The sequence below is a fragment of the Carica papaya genome, chromosome 3 (genome assembly GCF_054855325.1).
Source record: "Carica papaya isolate Zhongbai chromosome 3, ASM5485532v1, whole genome shotgun sequence".
Lineage (NCBI taxonomy): Eukaryota > Viridiplantae > Streptophyta > Magnoliopsida > Brassicales > Caricaceae > Carica > Carica papaya.
In genome coordinates, this window is record NC_142311.1 from 24,036,176 (window position 1) to 24,055,012 (window position 18,837).

General features: G+C 33.5%; 2 pseudogenes; both read right to left on the bottom strand.

Moving 5' to 3' along the window:
- Positions 1 to 1,065: 1,065 nt before the first annotated feature.
- On the bottom strand, positions 1,066 to 13,298 carry LOC110808407 (uncharacterized; annotated as a pseudogene).
- Positions 1,599 to 7,019, bottom strand: LOC148267354 (large ribosomal subunit protein eL34z pseudogene; annotated as a pseudogene).
- Positions 13,299 to 18,837: the final 5,539 nt, after the last annotated feature.

Below are 18,837 nucleotides of genomic sequence, written 5' to 3' on the forward strand. Positions count from 1 at the left end.
CAATATTTATGATATTACATGAACATTTACTAAGAAAAAATATATTATTAAAAGTGAAAGTAAAGGATCTTTTTTAAAAATTTCGTGGATTATATCCTCTCACTAGAATCATATAGAGTAAACAAGAATTTTTTTGCTTCAAATTTCATATTTTCTGAATGTTTATTATAATTGCATAGATATGATTATTTTTGTGCTATATGTGAATATTCTATTATATACTATATACATGAAATTTGTGTATAATTATACATTTTGAATGAAAATTATTTTAAAACTTTAAATGTAAATTTTAGTAAAAATTTGAATCGATTTTTCAAAACCTATACATTGAAATTTCTAACTTGAAAATTATCAAAAACAAATTTTAGTTTTGACTGATGTCAAAGTACTTTGCATCTTACTCATTTGGTTATAAAAATAGTTTTGAAACTCATAAACAATAACAAAAGATTGGGTCAAAAGACTCTAAATTAAAAATATAAAACTGTTGGCTAGGTCTAAGATAAGAAAAATAGTTCTAAAAGAATCTAAGTTTGAATTAAAGTAAAGATGAATGTAATGCACAATCAGAATTCTCAAAGTTTATAGTCGAAGTTTTGGATTGAAAAGGTAAATAGAAACCGCCACAACTTTTTTGAGCTAGTGTACGTAATTGATTAAGAAGACAAGAGACAATCCAATTTGAGCATGGAATAAATTAGTTTCTTTTATCAGACTCAGAGGTAAAAAATGCCTCCAAATTTCTTAGGAAACCAGAAGTTGAGAAAGGGATAACCTTGATTATCTAGTAAATTGTAGCAGACAACAGAGAACTCTAATCAGCTTGCAGGATAAGATATATATATATATATATAACCCTTGGAAGCATGAGAACTTGGTGATCATCCAGGAAATCTAGGTTACTGAGGCTATTTTAATGGGTGGGATTCCAACAAATTATGAGCGATCATGAATCTCATCCCATAAACTGCTTTCTTCATGACAATAAGGAATTGTGGGCTCTTGTATAAAATGAGTTAAATGGCATTAGTCCACTCATAGTCGATCCCTTCAACCAAGTGTTCATTTGTTATCTTCGTCCCTCTTTTGACCTCTTATCTTGTTCATTTGAGCATTCAACAGTTTGTACACCCTATCCTTTAGCTGTGTGATACGATGATTTTAAATTACTCGGCGTGGAAGAAGTTAGAAGTTAGTCTAACCATACGCTTACAACAAAAGATGACAAAAAAGAAAAAGGACCCTCTAGTAATTAAAATGAAGATGGCGATGAGGAAATGTCAAGTGATAATCCAAAGGAAAAAGAGACAAATGAAAAAGAAAACATCGAAATCCGTTTCTGTCACTTACTAGAGTTTAGGAGTGTAGTTATATATTTCATAAATTAATTAATGGATAAATTTGAAAAGAAAATTAAAGAGATACATGATGAGAAGTCCAACGCACTATCTTTCAGGAAAGTCGATGTACATAAAAGAAATAAAATGGGAGATTGATGAACTATGGAGAGATATAAAAGGGAAAGAAGACATGAAAGAGAAGAATTGAATTTTCTTGTTTACTTTTTTCCTAGTTCATTTCAGTTTAAATAGTTTTTAGAGCAATATAGATTCACGCTTTAGCCACTTCATCTGAAGAAGGGCTTACAATTTAGCAATCAACATAAATGTAAAAAGAAAGAGAAAATCATACATCAAGCCCTGTATACCAAGACAGAGAAAAGAAAATAGAAAATAGTTGTTTTGAGAACAACAATTAATTTTTTTTGGGTAAAAATATTTCATTAACTTCATCAATATTATTTATATACGCACAAAAAATAATACAAATTTATAATATTAATCACTATTTAGTTTAATTATTGGTATGTTCTTTCTTCTATAAGAGATTGTGGGATCCAATCGATATATGTTTTTTTATGTGTCATTATTTAAAGGTTATTTATATAATGTTAGTGTATGTAATCAATGTTAGTGTGATACCTTGAAAATATTTTTGAGTTAATTTCTTATATATGATATATTTAATTTAGCTTCACATGTGTTTGAAAATATATAATTAAGCTAAGAACATAGTATAGAGTCAAATAGAAAAAGGATAGATTAGGATGAAGGAGCTGGAATAAGTATGAAGAGGCATGAGAAAATGTGGAAATATTTTAAATGAAGTGGTATAATGAAAAGTGATAACTACTAGATAAAATGACATAACGAAAAATGACAACTTTTATATGAAGTGACATGTAAAAAGTGGTAACTTTTTAGATGAAGTGACATGTGAAAGGTCTTTTAGATAAAACGGCCTGTGAAAAGTGGTAACCTTTTAGATGAAGTGGCATGTTAAAAGGCCTTTTAGGTAAAACGATAAGTGAAGAGTGGTTACCTTTTAAGTGAAGTGACATGATGAAAAGTGACAACTTTTAGATAAGATAGTAAGACAGAATGGTGGCAACTTTTTCCTAATGGCTTCCCACTCCTATAAATAGGGGATAGGAGAAGGGAGGAAGAGATATTCTGAATGAGAAAAAAATAATAAGAAGCATAAAGGTGAAAGGAAGAAGAAGGAGTACAAAGTGTGTGATATTTGAGAGTATTTTGAGTTTTAGATAAAAACTTTAGCGAAACTCTACTAAATTTGTGAGAGCAGAGAAAGAGGAAGAGAAGAAGAATGAGGCTCACGATGAAAAGAAAGCTATAAACCGTTAGAAATGTAAGCTTTTTCTTAAGTTTTAAAGTTCTATTTCTCTTTGATTTTTGGGATTAGTTTTTGAGCATTGTGTTGGATATTTTTGAGTCAAGAAAGTGACCAAAAATCATCTCAAAACTCTGTCAAATTTTTTAGCGGAAAAAGTCATAAATAAAGCTGGAACTCTATGGGAATTAAGACTACAACTACTGAAGACCTAAGGTAAGTGGATATTATGAATTCATAGCCTATATAATTTTGAAGTATTTTCAGTATAAAAATGTGCACATGTTTAATTTGTCTTTCGTATTTGTTAAGTAAGTATTTGTTAAAGTTTTACTTCATTATAAATGTTATTTTACTTTCTGTTATCGAAATGTGATTTTGATATGTATGCATCACTAATAATGGAAAGAAGTTATCCGAAAGCACCTACATTATGCTAGGCTTCAATCTGGCCAGACATAACTGTTCCATGTTCGGATGCATTAGCAAAGTGATAAGTGTGTACCCATACATAACCATTCTGTGTTCGAGTGTATGGGGGAAATAGTCTGATCTGCATGCCCTAACAGTTCGTTGTTCGGGGGGTAGCAGTGTTTTAAGGCACTCATGTATGTTGTTCCATGTTCAGGTATATAAAGAACCAGCGATAAGTATCTATGCCTATGCATAATGTATAGTAACTGATTAATCCTCCATAATAGTGATGAAGCATATAATATGCATCTGCTTTAAGATTTGTGCTTTCGTATTTCGATTCATATCTGTTTTGGAAAGATTATATGATATATGTTCTGTTGTGTGTAAAGAAACTATATATTGCATGTACTATGTTGTGATTTCATAATATTGCTTATTGGGATATTTTATCTCATCCCTCCTATCGCCCTCCAGATACAGAAGATACCACTGCAGAGTGAGTAGTTATATGGAGGAAATTTTTGAAGCCTAGACTCTGATATTATGGTTACTATTTCGTATCTTTATTTAGTAATATAAGTAAGAAAATTTAGAGTCTCGTACATATGTTTATATTTTATATTTAAGGGATGTAACGCTTCTGCGACTCTTTTATTATTAATAAAGTTAAGTTATTTTGCTTAACTCAAGTTTATATGATTTAAAGAAATATGTTCTGATCATTACCCTAAAGGACGGAGTATGTTTGTGACAGTTACATGTGTGATAATTTGAAAATACCCCTGGATTAATTTTTTATGTTTGATATATTTAATTTATTCGTTATATGTGTTTAGAAATATATAAAATTATTAAGGACATAGTTTAAAGTCAAACAAAAAAAGGATGGATAAGGATGAAGGAGCTAGAATAAGCATAGAGAGGCATAGAAAAAGGTGAAAACCTTTTAAATGAAGTGGTATAATAAAAAATGGTAACTATTAGATAAAATGACATAACAAAAAGTAGAAATTTTTATATTAAGTGACATATGAAAAGTGGTAACTTTTAGATGAAGTGATATCACAGAGAGTGCAACTTTTAGATGAAGTGGCATGTGAATAATGGTAACCTTTTGGATGAAGTGACATGTGAAAAGTGATAACCTTCTTGATGAAATGACATGTAAAAAGTAGTAACCTTTTAGATGAAATGACATGATGAAAGGTGATAACTTTTGGATAAAGTTGTATGATGGAATGGTATCAACCTTTCTCTCATGGATCGCCATTCTTATAAATAGGGGATGGGTCAAGGGAGGAAGAGACATTCCAGAGGAGAGAAAAATAGTGAGAAGCATAGAAGTGAAGAAAGAAGAGGGAGTACGAAGTGTGTGATTTTTTAGAGTATTTTGAAATTTTAGATAAAAGCCTTGGGAAAAACTCTGCTAAATTTGTTAGAGCAAAGAAAGAGGAAGAGAAGAGGAAGAAGGCTCACGATCAAAAGGAGTTATAAACTATTAGAAAGGTAAGCTTTTTCTTAAATTTTGAAGTTTGGTTTCTCTTTGACTTTTGAGATTAGTTTTTGAGTATTGTGTTGGATATTTTTGCATTAAGAAAATGACTAACAATCATCCTAAAACTCTGCCAGATTTTTGAAAGAAAAAGGTCATAAATAAAGTAGGAATTCTATCAGAATTAAGATTACAATTGCTAAGGACCTAAAGTAAATGGATATTATGGATTCATTATCCTAAGTGGTTTTGAAGTATTTTATGTATTTTCAGTATAAAAAGGTGAAAGTATTCGAATTGTCTTTCGTATTTATTAAGTAAGTGTTTGTTAAAGTTTTACTTTGATATAAGTGTTATTTTGTTTTATGTTTTCGAAATATGATTTTCATATGTGTGCATCACTCATTATGGAAAGAAGTTGTTCCGAAAAAACCTGCATTATGCTAGACATCAATGTGGCCATACATAATTGTTCTGTATTCGGGCGTATTAGTAAAGTGATAAGTGTGTACCCATACATAATTGATCTATGTTTGGGTGTATGAGGAAACAATCTGATCTGTGTGCCCTAACCATTCCGTGTTCAAGGGATAACAGTTTTTCAAGGTACTCATGTATGTCGTTCCATATTCGGGTACATGGGGAGCTAGTGATAAGTATTTGTATCTATGTATAATGTATAGTAACTGATTTATCCTCTATAATAGTGATGAAGTATATAATGAAGCAATTGTGAATCTGTTTTCTTATTTGAGCATTCGTCTTCTAATTCATATCTATTTTAGAAAGATTATATGATATATGGTTTGTTGTGTATAAAGAAACTATATATTGCATATATTATGTTGTGATTTCATAATATCAGTTATTAGGATATTTTATCTCACCTCTCTATCACCCTCCAAATACTGAAGATACTGCTGCAGAGTGAGCGATGATACGAAGAAAATTTTTGAAGATATACTCTAAGATTAAGGTTACTGTTTTGTATTTTTATTTAGTAATGTAAGCAAGAAAATTTAGAGCCTCATATATGTATTTATGTTTTATATTTAAGAGACGTGATACTTCTGTGACTCTGTTATTATTAATAAAGTTAAGTTATTTTACTTAACTTAAGTTTATATGATTTAAGTATGCTCCAGTCATTATCTTATACGACGGGGTATGGTCCGTAACAACATGACTGATAAGTGTTAGTGATAACGTATTCATATTTTATTTTAGAAGAAAAATTAATTAAATAAATTAGTTTTAATTTTTTTGATAGAGTTTAATTTTAAATTGAATATTTATATTAATGTTGGAATTATATTACTATTTTTTAATACATGATTGATAATTGATAATGAAGGATTTAATTTTTTTTTTATTTTAATAATAATTAATTTTAACAGTTAAAACATGAACCAAATTTAGAACATACATTAAAAATAATGGGCTATTTTTACAATTAAATTATCTATTTTCATTAAAATAAAACCAAATTTTAGTTTGTTTTCATTAAATAAGATTCTTTATTTTGATTTTTCTTTTTTTATTTTTTTAAAAATATTAAAAATAATTATTTAAAAAAATTAATTAACCTTGACTCAATTTACTGCCACAATTATATTTACTTTTCCCCCCATTTTCTTTGTATTTCTTATAGATAACAAATTTTATTTATGAAATCACAAGTTTTAGAAGGTCATATACATGCAACTTACAGAATAATTTACTTTTGATGTGAAAAAAATTGATTGAGAAATATTTATATTAATAAAATAAAAAAATAATGTTAAATTATAATCATCATAAATTAATACTAAAAAGATCAGTCATATGAAAGAAATTCAACCAATAGTCTCCTAAAATGATAGTTTAATTGTGTTTGATGTTACTAACTTTTGCCATTATTTGTGAGTATACATACATATATATACATATATATAATGAAGTTAGAAAAAATTTTCTACCTATAGAAAAAATTTTCTTACCTAAAGAAAAAAAAAAAAAAAAATGATCCCTGTAAAAATCAAGACAAGCATCTTCCATTTTCTTGTCTTTTAGAACTTTAAAACTTTCTTCACAATCTTCTACTCTTCCACCAGAAAAGCTCGGATAATCATCTCCCTAATAGCTGCTCCAGATAATACTCCCCCATAGGCACAGTTCACAGTCCTTATATTTCTAGGTAGTCTAGACCTCGTGTATTCTGCATGTTTTAAATGAGGAATCCCCTAGATTCTCTTCCCTGTTACAGGACACTTGGGTCCACTAGCTCTCTTCTTATTGTCTAATACACAAGCCTCCCACCAAGGGTTTTGACAACACACTGCTTGTTGGACTTTGTAGCATAGTTGTGATGCGTGCAGTATTTGAGACGCTGGACAATCTTGCTAATCTCTCTCACCCTTCTGTGTGTCTGTGACATCTTCCATTTTTTGGTATATTATAGTCCTGCCTTCTTCACTTCATTTATTATTCTGTCTTGTTTGCTGATTATGTATTGAACAGAGTAATTTATAGAATGTCCAATGCGATGCAAGTTTGGATTTGAGATAACAGCATCACGAACTTGAGCAGCAAGCAAGTTCCAATTGAATTATTTGATATTTTCTTTTCCATTTCTCTTTTTCCTTGGGATTATTAACAAACAAATCCTCTACATCATCTTGATTCTTATTACTTGATGATTCTTCTTCTTCTTCTCCTTGCAATTTGCTGATCTTTTTCTTCTGGAGTCAAAGATTTGTAGGATCAATGATTAATTAGACCCTTCATTTTTAACCCCCCAATAATTGCAATAAATTCTCGAGACCCAGGTGGCAATTCATTAAAGTTTTTTGTTACCATCTCCTTGAATATTAATCTTGGAGTCTTCAAATTGATTGTTTCCATCTTTAAATTGCTCGGCATGGAAGAAGTTAGAAGTTAGTCTAACCATACCCATGCAACAAGAGATGACACAAAATGAAGAGAAATTTCTGAAAGTGAATCTGTCGATGATTAGCCATATTGACTTGGTTGTCAAGGTGTTTAGCTAAGGAGAAATCAAGAATATCAATGTATTTATGATGCAGGTATCTTGATACGTGCACCTGGATAATATTAATGTATTAAGGATAATTTACAAAAACACTCTTCTTAATTCAAACATAATTATAAGAATATTTTTTTAGTTTATTAAAAGAATAGCATTCATATTAACATTTCATTAACTTTACTATATAAATTTTGATGCGCATAGTCAAAAAGTCAAATAATTCAATAGTCATCTAATATGATTATGCAGTTATTGAATTTTTAATACACAGTTCACATATCAATAATTAAGAGATTATTTTTTTAATTAAAAATAAAAAAGTAGAAAAGAGCTTTTTTAATTGTATTTAACTTAAGAGGGTCAAAGATCAAGGCAATATGGCATGGTGGCTTGAACTTGCAAGTTTTGTCTTCTGTGTTTCTGTTAAATGGTGAGTCAGCCCAATATCTCGCAAAAACACTTGTGTTAAACCAAGGAACATTAATTGCAAGGTCAAAGTTGATGGGGCAAAGACTTAAGCTTTTAACTAGTACACACCTCATCAAGACCTTTTGCAGTCTTAACTAATACATGGCTTGCTCGATCAAGTCCTATATTTTGACACCGTGCCATTTCAACATGGTCAATATCTCCATCTTCTATGTCAAACAAAGTGTAAGGTGCTTGTAGTAAGTAGATCACAATTTGAGATGATATCAAGCCACAGATGATTAGGAAAACCCTCCCTAAATTCTCTAGATATCTTAAACTATAAGATCCAATGCCACATATTAGAGATTTGATTGGTAAAAGTGATCAAAGTAATAAAATAATATTTCTTTGTCATGATAGGGTCTACCTTTAAATTCAGTATATTATAGAAATAAACTTAACCAAATAAACCCAAATGGCTTCTCAAACTTCTTTTAAAGGAAAAAAAAGATAATGTTAAAGAGAACCAAAGACTTTATCAAATAAACCCGAATGGCTTACCAAACTACTTCCCTTAAGACTTTATCAAGGATGGAATGATATACGAATAAAATATACTTAAGGTGTAAAACCAATTCTTTCTTATGCTAGCAACAGTAGACCCTCAAATAGTCTCCTATTCCTTTCTCTCCAAATCATCCAAAAGTTTGCGTGGGGAGTAAGGTCTATAAGCTTTTTCTTAACCAAATGAAACCAAATTAATTGTAATATCAAAGGTTAATTTGCATCCCTGCTCTTGTCAAGCTTGAATTATAACATGGTGGCACAAATTCAGACATAAAATAAATTTTTTTTAACAAAATATATATAACAGCAAAAAATAAATCCTCATATGGGGAATTCTACGAAAAATACATGACAGAGAGTGAGAGGCAAATATCCTTATAACTATTGAGAAGGGCTAACTATCATAATAAATGCATTTTTGTATATGCATCTGTCTATAACCCGATACTGTATGCACATTTTTTTTATTGAAATATGATACTGTATACACATGGACCATGATGTTGTTGATTTATATTATATCATGGGGGTACTTGATCTAAGGTGAGGTCACATATTCTCCAAATAGATCATGCATGTATAGCACTACTATTAGTAGATGTGTGAGTATAGCAAGAGTTAACTTCTCCAAATTATTCCTATCCTCTGTTAGTGGAGACAAAGGGTAAAATATAAACATTACCATAATGATGGAAAAGCCATTATAAAGAGCATGCATGAAATCTTGTACCTAAAGCAGCACCTTTGGATCATGGGATCCTTTTCTATCAGATAGAAAGGATTGTTGCACAAATTGTACTTTTAAGTTATTATCCCATATATCCTAATGTCTGTATACAAACATGCATAAACTATATATAGGCATAGGTAGGGAGAGAGGAGAGGAAGAGGAACTTCTACTACTTGATTGAAATATTTAAACTTTATTCTATACGTTGATTCAGTAATTAAAGGGATAAAACCCACAAATGTGTAGTTTTCCTTTACTATCACATCTCTTTAGGAGGTCAGGAATATCTATCACCTGTACGAAAATCGTAGGAGTAAAAAGTAATGAAAAAAGAAACAATAAATGCCTTAAATAAACTAACTTGAAAGTACTGGTAGTTCAAGGTTATGTGACCCATCAGAATTCCTCTAGTTGTAAAGGGACAGTTGTAGACCTTAAAGGGAAAATAGACAACAAAACATATTGACATAAAGGAAATAATTGTCTTCCACCATAATCAATATCCAAAATTTCACATGCTCAAGTCAAAAACATTCACCATTTCAATTTAAGTCCTAGAAAGCAAAGCGTCATTTTTTGGAACTAGTATTAAATTAACAAGAACATAGTATATATGTATGTGTATATATATGTGTGTGTGACTAATGGCAGAAAAGGTTTCATGAATAATTGAAAAATTTTAAGTTGAATTTCCAATTATCTATTTGAATACCAGAACACCTTAAATTAGAAAATTGAACCTCTGATTTATTTGTTTGTTAAACTATAACATTAAATACAAGACAGATAGCATTAAAATTTCTTAAATAATTGTGGGAGCCATTTTAGACATAGCCACCAAAGATACAAGATAGGAAGGAGATCAGTACAAACCTTAGGTTTCCTTGTTGAAAGTACACGAACCAAGGATGACTTCCCCACACTAGGAGCCCCAACAAGACAGAGAGTTGGTGTTTTAAGATTAACAACTGGCATGGCCTGTAAAGTTTGTAAAATGTTACTGTAATGCCCCTAACCGATAATGAGGGGCAAATATACTTATGTCATTTCGTAGCTAATGGCGCCCATAAACATGCATATGTGTAGGTCAAAAGTTTAGTATAAAATAAAACATCCCTTATGATATATACAACATTTATATATATAAAACATGATATCAAAACATTGAGTTTAATAAAACGATGCTATAACAAAAATAAGAAAAAAATGTATACTGATTAGGATATCTTCGCATGTCCTTCACTCATTCGGCAATTGGTCTGGTTCTTTCTACTATAAAAAATATTAGGGTGAATTCACCAACTTAGTAAGTATTTTCATTAATCCAAGACTTAAATTGGACATCACGCAAACACACACAAACATGTAATAGATGTAATATTAATATTTTTCAAATCAAACTTATTTATAATTTTTTATAATATTTTTTATTTCACAATCTTATGCTTAGGAATTTTATGACATCCCAAATGCTAATTAAGACATAAGGGTGCCAGATACAGAAATAGATTACGAGTACATGATAAAACTTATATACAGCAGAGTAAATTATTACAAATCCCTTACCAAAATATATGAGTTCCAATTACACATATATAACTAAGGCCAGAAGTGGCAAAATACAAAATATCAAAATACAGAAAGGCCACTTCTTTCATTATGCAATTGGACTCATCAGAGTGCAAGATAAGTCATGTTTAAGGGGTAGGTCAGCGGTCAGTTTCTCACTATCTTCCTCATCTGGGGGTCATGGAAATGGTGAGTTCCATACACTTAGTAAGAAAAAGAATATTTAAATAACATTGTAAGATTTTAAAAGTGAATAATTATGTAATTGATACTTACCATCAAGTTATGTCAGGGTCCTATCTTGCTTTATGAAAGTAATTTTATTTATTAAAGGAAACATCATGTCATAGTCATAATAATCAAATCAAAATCATATTTAACAATAGAGAAAATAAAAAAAATTCATTAAATGCTCAGATTTTCATGTCATGCTTTGTGAAGTCATTCTGACTTCCATCTCTGAAGGCAGATACAGATTTCTAACTGCCCATGTGCAATGACCAAATCAGACATATAACGGCAATTTGTTCAGGCACATTCATGGCTTGCCAAACTATGGTCAATCTATGACCACAACACTACCAACCGCAGTGGTCTTATCAGATATTCTATAGCCACAACAGTAATTAGCTAAAGGTGACACCTAATAGATATTTGCATCACTGCTCTCGTCAGAGGGTATGCCGTCATTCATAGAGAACGATCCTCTCACGTCTTTCCAGACCAGATGGGGGAGGGAGAAACAGATAGCCCTTAGAGATAAAAAATCTAATGAGACACTTGATTCATTATGTATGTAATTACAGATACATACATTTTTTGGACCATTCAAGCTCATTGCCCTTCTCTTTTCTCATTTTTTTTCATAAATATTTCAAAAAAATTTCACCAAATTCATGTTATTTAATTACATGCAAATCATCAAGTTCCTATAAAATCACATAACTTGCTTGAAATCAAGAATAAATCACTTATTAAACATAAAACATGCAAAACACAGACTTTATAATTTAATTTTCTAGAAATGTTTAAGAAAATACTAAATTCCTCATAAAAACTTAGAAGTTTTCTTACATCTTTCTTCTTATTCTTTTCTCCTTCTTTCTAGATCAATCCCTCTCTCTCTAAGCTCTTGAAAGATAGAGGAATGAAATGGAAGTGATGAAAAAAAATAAAAGAGAAGTGTCATTTTTTATAAAAAATGGGGACCATTGGATTTGCACCAATTGTCAAAATTCGATGAGGAGAGAGAAGGTTGAGTGGAAGATAAGTGATTTGACATGAAGTGGTGGTGGCACAAAAAATAGAGGAAGAATCCTTCACCGGCAGTGACTCTCCACCCAAGGTGGCGGCACACTGCCCAAGGCAGCGCACGACGCCCAAAGGGGTGGCAGCACACTGTCTGAGGCAGCAGTGCGCCTCACCAGGCCGGCCGCGGCTGCAAGAGTAGCTTACAAGCGTCGACCTATCCTACCTCATGCAGGAGCTAGCTTACATGCGTGCACAGTGTGCAGCACTAGGCCCTGTCCATGCACGAAGTGACGCGAACGACATACAGGTGTGTAGATCGGCCTCGTGCCCCGCGCGGATGGGACATGTGCACAGAGCACACATAATGTTCTATGCCCGCACGAGCGAGCCTCTCATGCTGGCGTTTTCCCGTGGGAGAAACCATTTTCCATTTTCTCCTAAAAATTATTTGTAAATAAAAAATAATAATATATAAAATCAAATAAAAATAAAACAAAAAATAAAATAAAGATAAAATAACAAAATCTAAATAATTTAAAATTACAAATTTAAATCACGAATTATGATATAAAGCTACTTGATAAATTTAAATGAGTTCAGGTGGCCTTAAGGCTTGAACAAATAGGGGTTTCCAGATACAAATTTAGTGTGGTGGTGAGCAGGGTGTTACATCCCCCCACCTTAAAAAATTTAGTCCCCTAAATTTGTTTCGAATAGGTCTAGGAACTTCTCTTTCATCTCACTCTCCAACTCCCACGTTGCCTTTCTGGAGTGTGGTGCTGCCACTGCACCTTCACTATGGGGATCATCTTGTTGCATAAAACTTTATTGGTCCAATCAAGAATTTCCACAGTGAGTTCCTCGTAAGTCATATTGGCTTGTACCTATGTCTCATCGTGAGGAATGATATGAGAAGGGTCAGGGTTGTACCTTTTGAGCATGGAGATGTTGAAAACATCATATAGACTGACAAATGCTCAAGGTAGAGTAAGGCGGTACACTACGGGTCCAATACGCTCCATGATCCAAGGTCCCATATAACTGGGGCTCAACTTCCCTATTTTCTTGAACCGCATTTTTCCCATGTAGGAGAAAATCTTAAGAAGACTTGGTCTCCAACGACGAATTCCAGAGGTCATTTATGATTGTTAGTGTAACTCTTCTAGCAACTCTGGGTAGTAGCCAAGTTCCTACAAATGATCACAACCTTCTCAATAGTCTCTTGGATGAAGTCTATCCCAAATGATGCCGGTTTCTGACTACGCTCCAGCAAGTGGGAGAATGGCAGGGCCTATTGTACAAGGCTTCATACGAAGCCAAACTGATGTTGGAATGATAACTGTTATTATAAATAAATTCACACAGGGGAGGATACTCATACTAGTTATCGCCAAAGTCGAGGACATAAGCATGCAACTTGTCTTCTAACGTCTGAATAATGCATTCATATTGAGCATCAGTTTGGGGATGATAAGCAGTGCTAAAGTACAATCCAGACTTAAGGGGTTCTTGAAGGCTATCCCAAAAGTGGGAGGTGAATTAAGGGTCTTGATTGGATACAATGGATGAGGGAACACCATGGAGTCAGATAATTTCATCGACATAAAAACGGGCTAATTTATTGGTGGAGTCAGTGGTCCTGATGGGCAGGAAATGGGCAATCTTGGTTAGTCTATTAATGATGACCCAAACAGCAATATGACTAGAACAGGTTCTGGGTAGTCCGATGAAAAAATCCATGGTTACATACTCCCACTTCCATTTCAAAATCAGTAGGCCTTGTAATAAACCACTAGGTCTCTTGTGTTCTACCTTAACTCGCTGGCAAGTAAGGCATCGGGAGACATAGTCCATAATGTCCTTTTTCATTCCTGGCCACCAGTATTGAAACTTCAGGTCCCGATACATCTTAGTACTCCCAGGGTAGATAGACAGTTTAAAGGCATAGGCAGCCTTGAGAACATCCATCCTGAAAGTGATAAGGACCTAAATTTGGTCCCAAAATCTACACAACCCATCATTTGAGACTCTGAAATTAGGAAACTAGTCAGAAGAGAACTCACTTAAATTTTTGGTGATTTCTTGGTCTGTGGACTAAGCATTCTAAATCTTCATGAAAATATCAGGCAAAGCTCGAATCTGAACGAGATAGGTGCCATTGCCATAGTGATTGAGGTGGAGTGCTTACATAGTGTTTACTAACTTTTAACTGGAGGCCATGATTTGGGCCAACACTGCAGACTCCTTTCAACTCACCACATTAACGACTGCATTCCCTCTACCCGGACAGTAGATGATCTTACAGTTGTAGTCCTTTAGGAGGTCCATCCAATGTCTTTGTCTCATGTTCAACTCCCTCTGCGAAAAGATATACTTGAAACTTTGTGGTCAATGTAAATTTCAAAGGTCTGACCAAGCAGGTAATGACACTATATCCTCAAGGCAAATATAATGGCCGCCAACTCTAAGTCGTGAGTAGGGTAGTTACACTCATGGGTTTTCAATTGTCTAGATCCATAAGTGACCACTGTATAATGCTACATCAAAATACATTCCAAGCAATATGAAATGCATTGCAGTAGACCTGAAATCTTCTAGTGTTGTTGGGGGAAATCAGCACCAGAGCAAAGGTAAGACGATGCTTTAATTCCAAAAAGCTTTCACCACATTCGTAATCCCAGATAAATGGTACGACCTTTTCAGTGAGTTGAGTCAATGAAATAGCAATCTTAGAAAATTCGTTGATGAATCGTCGATAGTAACCTATCAATCTAAGAAAACTACATACCTCAGCTATATTGGTGGGCGGTTTCTAGATGATCACCATTTCAACCTTGGCTAAATCCATAGAAACTCTTTCACTTGAAATCATATGATGAAGAAAGGAAACTCGATCCACCCAAAAGGAGCATTTGCTAAGTTTAACAAATACTTAGTCCCTATGAAGTGTCCCCAACACTTTAAATAGGTGAACTGCATGTTCTTCTGGGCTCTTGGAGTACATTAGGATGTCATCAATGAATATGATGATGTATTATTCCACTACATGCCGAAAAATTCCGTTCATGAGATCCATAAAGACAGCAAAGGCATTAGTTAACCCAAACGACATCACTTTAAACTCATGTAGGCCGTATCTACACCAAAAAGTAGTTTTTAAAATATCTTCTTCTTTAACTCTCAACTGGTAATATCCCGATCTGAGGTCGATCTTGGAGAAGACCGTGGTTCCTTACAATTGGTCGAAAAGATTGTCGATTTAAGGTAGGGGATATTTGCTCTTTATTGTTACCTGGTTGAGTTCTTAGTAGTCTACGTGTAGTTTGAGGGAGTCGTCCTTCTTTTTCACAAATAACACTGGAGTGCCCCAAGGGGAGTGACTAGGATGAATAAACTTTTGGCCAAGAAGCTCAAAAAGCTAGTCTTCCAGTTCTACGAGCTCAACACAACAACTCATGCGATAGACAAGTTTTGAGATTGGTTATGTTCCAAGAATCAATTCGATAGAAAACTCTATCTCTTGTGGGGGAGGTAGACCAAATAATTCGACATGAAAAACTTCCAGAAAGTTGTAAACAATGGGAATGGAATACACAACAATATCAACATCCATATTCCTATTTATTCAATTGTTAGGGAGAAAAGTATATTTTATTTCGCAAGGCTACAACTTTACTTTCACAATCAATAGTTGCTCTATATTTTTCTAACCAATCCATTCCTAGAATAACGTCAAACCCTGAGAAATCTAAGAGTATTAAGTCTACGAATACTTTTATTTTAGAAGCTTTTATCTTACAATTTTTATACACATAATGAGCTTCTAATAATCCCCTAGAGGGAGTCTCTATAGGTTAATATTTCTTTTAAAGGTTTAAGCCTAATATCAAATTTACAAGCAAATGCACAAGAGATAAAAGAGTGGGTAGCACCTGTATCGATCAAAGCCTTGATAAAAGTATCATGAATAGAAAGCATACCCTGGATAAAGATAAGAGTGGGGAGGGCACTAGGTTCATCTAGGTGGTACACACGACCTTCGGCTACAGGTTTGACCACGTCCTTCAGCTGCTGAGGGCAGTCCTTTTGTAAGATGTTTGGTGCTTCCACACCGATAGTAGGCATGATTGATATTCCGCCAAGATAATTCACCATGTGAACTACCACAATGCTAACATGGTTAGGAAGGTTGGCTAGGTTGTCCAGCAGGTGGAGGTAGAGTAGGGGGAAGGGCAACTCGGGTTCATTTATTAGGGTGGCTACTGGCTGGGTTGGGCAATCTTCTTTTGGGTTGTTGGGGTTATTATTATTGGGTACAGACTTGGGCAATGCATTGGTGCTTGGCCGAGATGAGATCTTTGTCCAATTGAACATGTTTTAGCACCTCAACATATGAGCTAAGCCTCAGAATATTAACTAAGTCTCAGCATCGCGCCCAATCATAGATATCAGCACAAAGGCCTTTTAAAAACTTCATATCTTTACAACTTTTGAGGGTGACCATTAGAGGAGCAAACCTAGACAGTTTGACAAATCAGGCTGCATACTAGGCAACTGTAAGATTTTCTTGGCAGAGGTTCTGAAATTCCTATTCCTCATTCTCTCAAACATAGGTTGTGAAAAATTTATCAAAGAATACATTCATGAAAACTTCCCAGGTGGTAGGGGTAGGCAGGACTTCCTTCTTAAGTCACCACCAGTGTTCTGCTTTAGTGATCAGCATAAAGGCTGCTAGGGGAACCTTCTATTCCTTGGTTAAGTTTAGGATAGAGAAAAGTTTCTCGATCTGCATGATCTAAACTTCAGCTACTAAGGGGTCAAGGCCACCTTCAAAGTGCTATGGGTTAAGCTTCTTAAAGTCTATTATGTTGTGAGAGATAGACCTTTCAGTTGTTCAGTATTTCAGGCAGGGTGTTGACAAGGGTTGGCTTGTTTCTATCCTACGGCTGTGGTCAATCCCTAGATAGCTTAGAAGAGTTTAGTAAACTTGGCCCTGGTTGGATGGTCTTGGGCCTTGGGTCTCTTGGTACATTTTACATAACGTCTCCCTTGTGTCATTCCTACAAAAAAAAGAAAGACACGAGTTGGTGGTCTACTTTTGGAAAAAATGTCTTTATTTTTCTAGATATCCTAAGGGTCTTTCTACCTACGGTCTCAGTTGTAAGGGATTTAGTTTGTGTAACTGCTCTTATACCATCTGGTGATATCCCAAATGCTAATTAAGCATAAAGATGCTAGATACAGAAATAAATTACGAGTGCATGATAAAAATTGTATGAGTGGAGCAAATTATTATAAATCCCTCACTAAAATATGTGAGTTCAAATTACACATATATATAATTGAGGCAAGAAGTGGAAAAATACAAAATATCAAAATATGAAAGGGTCACTTCTTTCACTATGCAATTGGCTTATCAAAGTGCGAGACAAGTCATGCACTCAAGGTTTGTGGATCCATGGGATCCTCATAGACTTCAAGGGATAGGTCAACAGTCGGTTCTTCACTATCTTCCTCATCTGGGGGGCATGGAAATGGTGAGTTTCATACACTCAATAAGAAAAATAGTATTTAAATAACATCATAAGATTTTAAAAGTGAATAATTATGTCATTGATACTTACCGTCAGGTCACTTCAGGTCCTATCATGCTTTATGAAAACAATTTTATTTATTAAAAGAAACAGCATGTCATAGTCACAACAATCAAATCAAAATCATATTTAACAATTAAGAGAATCAAACAAATCATGAAATGCTCAGATTTTGTGTCATACTTCGCGAAGTCATTCTAACTTCCATCTTTGGGGGCAGATATGGATTTCTGACTACCCATGTAGAATGACCAGATTAGATATATAACGACAATTTGCTCAGGCACATTTCCAGCTTGCCAAACCATGGTAGTATCTATGACCATGGTTGTACCAACTACAGTGGTCTTATCCGATATTCTATAGCGACGACAGTACTTAGTCAAAGGAGACCCCTAACAGATATTAGCATCACCACTCTCGTTAGAGGGTATGCCATCATCCATAGGGAGCAGTCCTCTCATGTCTTTCCAGACCAAATGGGGGAGGGAGAAACAAATGCCCCTCAGAGATACAAAGCCTAACGAGACAGTTAATGAATTATACATGTCAATACAGATACATATATTTATCAAACCGTTAAGGCTCATTCCCCTTCTCTTTTCTCCCTTTTTTTTTTACAAATATTTCAAAAAAATTTCACCGAATTCATGTTATTTAATTTACATGCAAATCATCAAGTTCCTATAAACTCATATAGCATGCTTGAAATCAAGAAAAAATCACTTATTAAACATAAAACACGCAAAACATAAAATATAAAACACATACTTCTTAATTTGATTTTCTAGAAATGCTTCTTAAGATGTTTAATGAAATGCTAAATTCTTTATCGAAACCTCAAAGTTTTCTTACACCTTTCTTCTTATTCTTTCTCCTTCTCCCTCTAGATCACTCATTCTCTCTTTAAGCTCTTGGAAGATGGAAGAATGAAATAGAAGTGATGAGAAAAAATGGAAGAAAGGGGTTTCTATTTATAAAAATTTAGAACTATTGGATTTGCACCAAGTGGCAAAATCTTGTTTGCAGAGAGAAGGTTGAGTGGAAGATGAGCAATTTGATGCAATGTGATGGTAGCACAAAA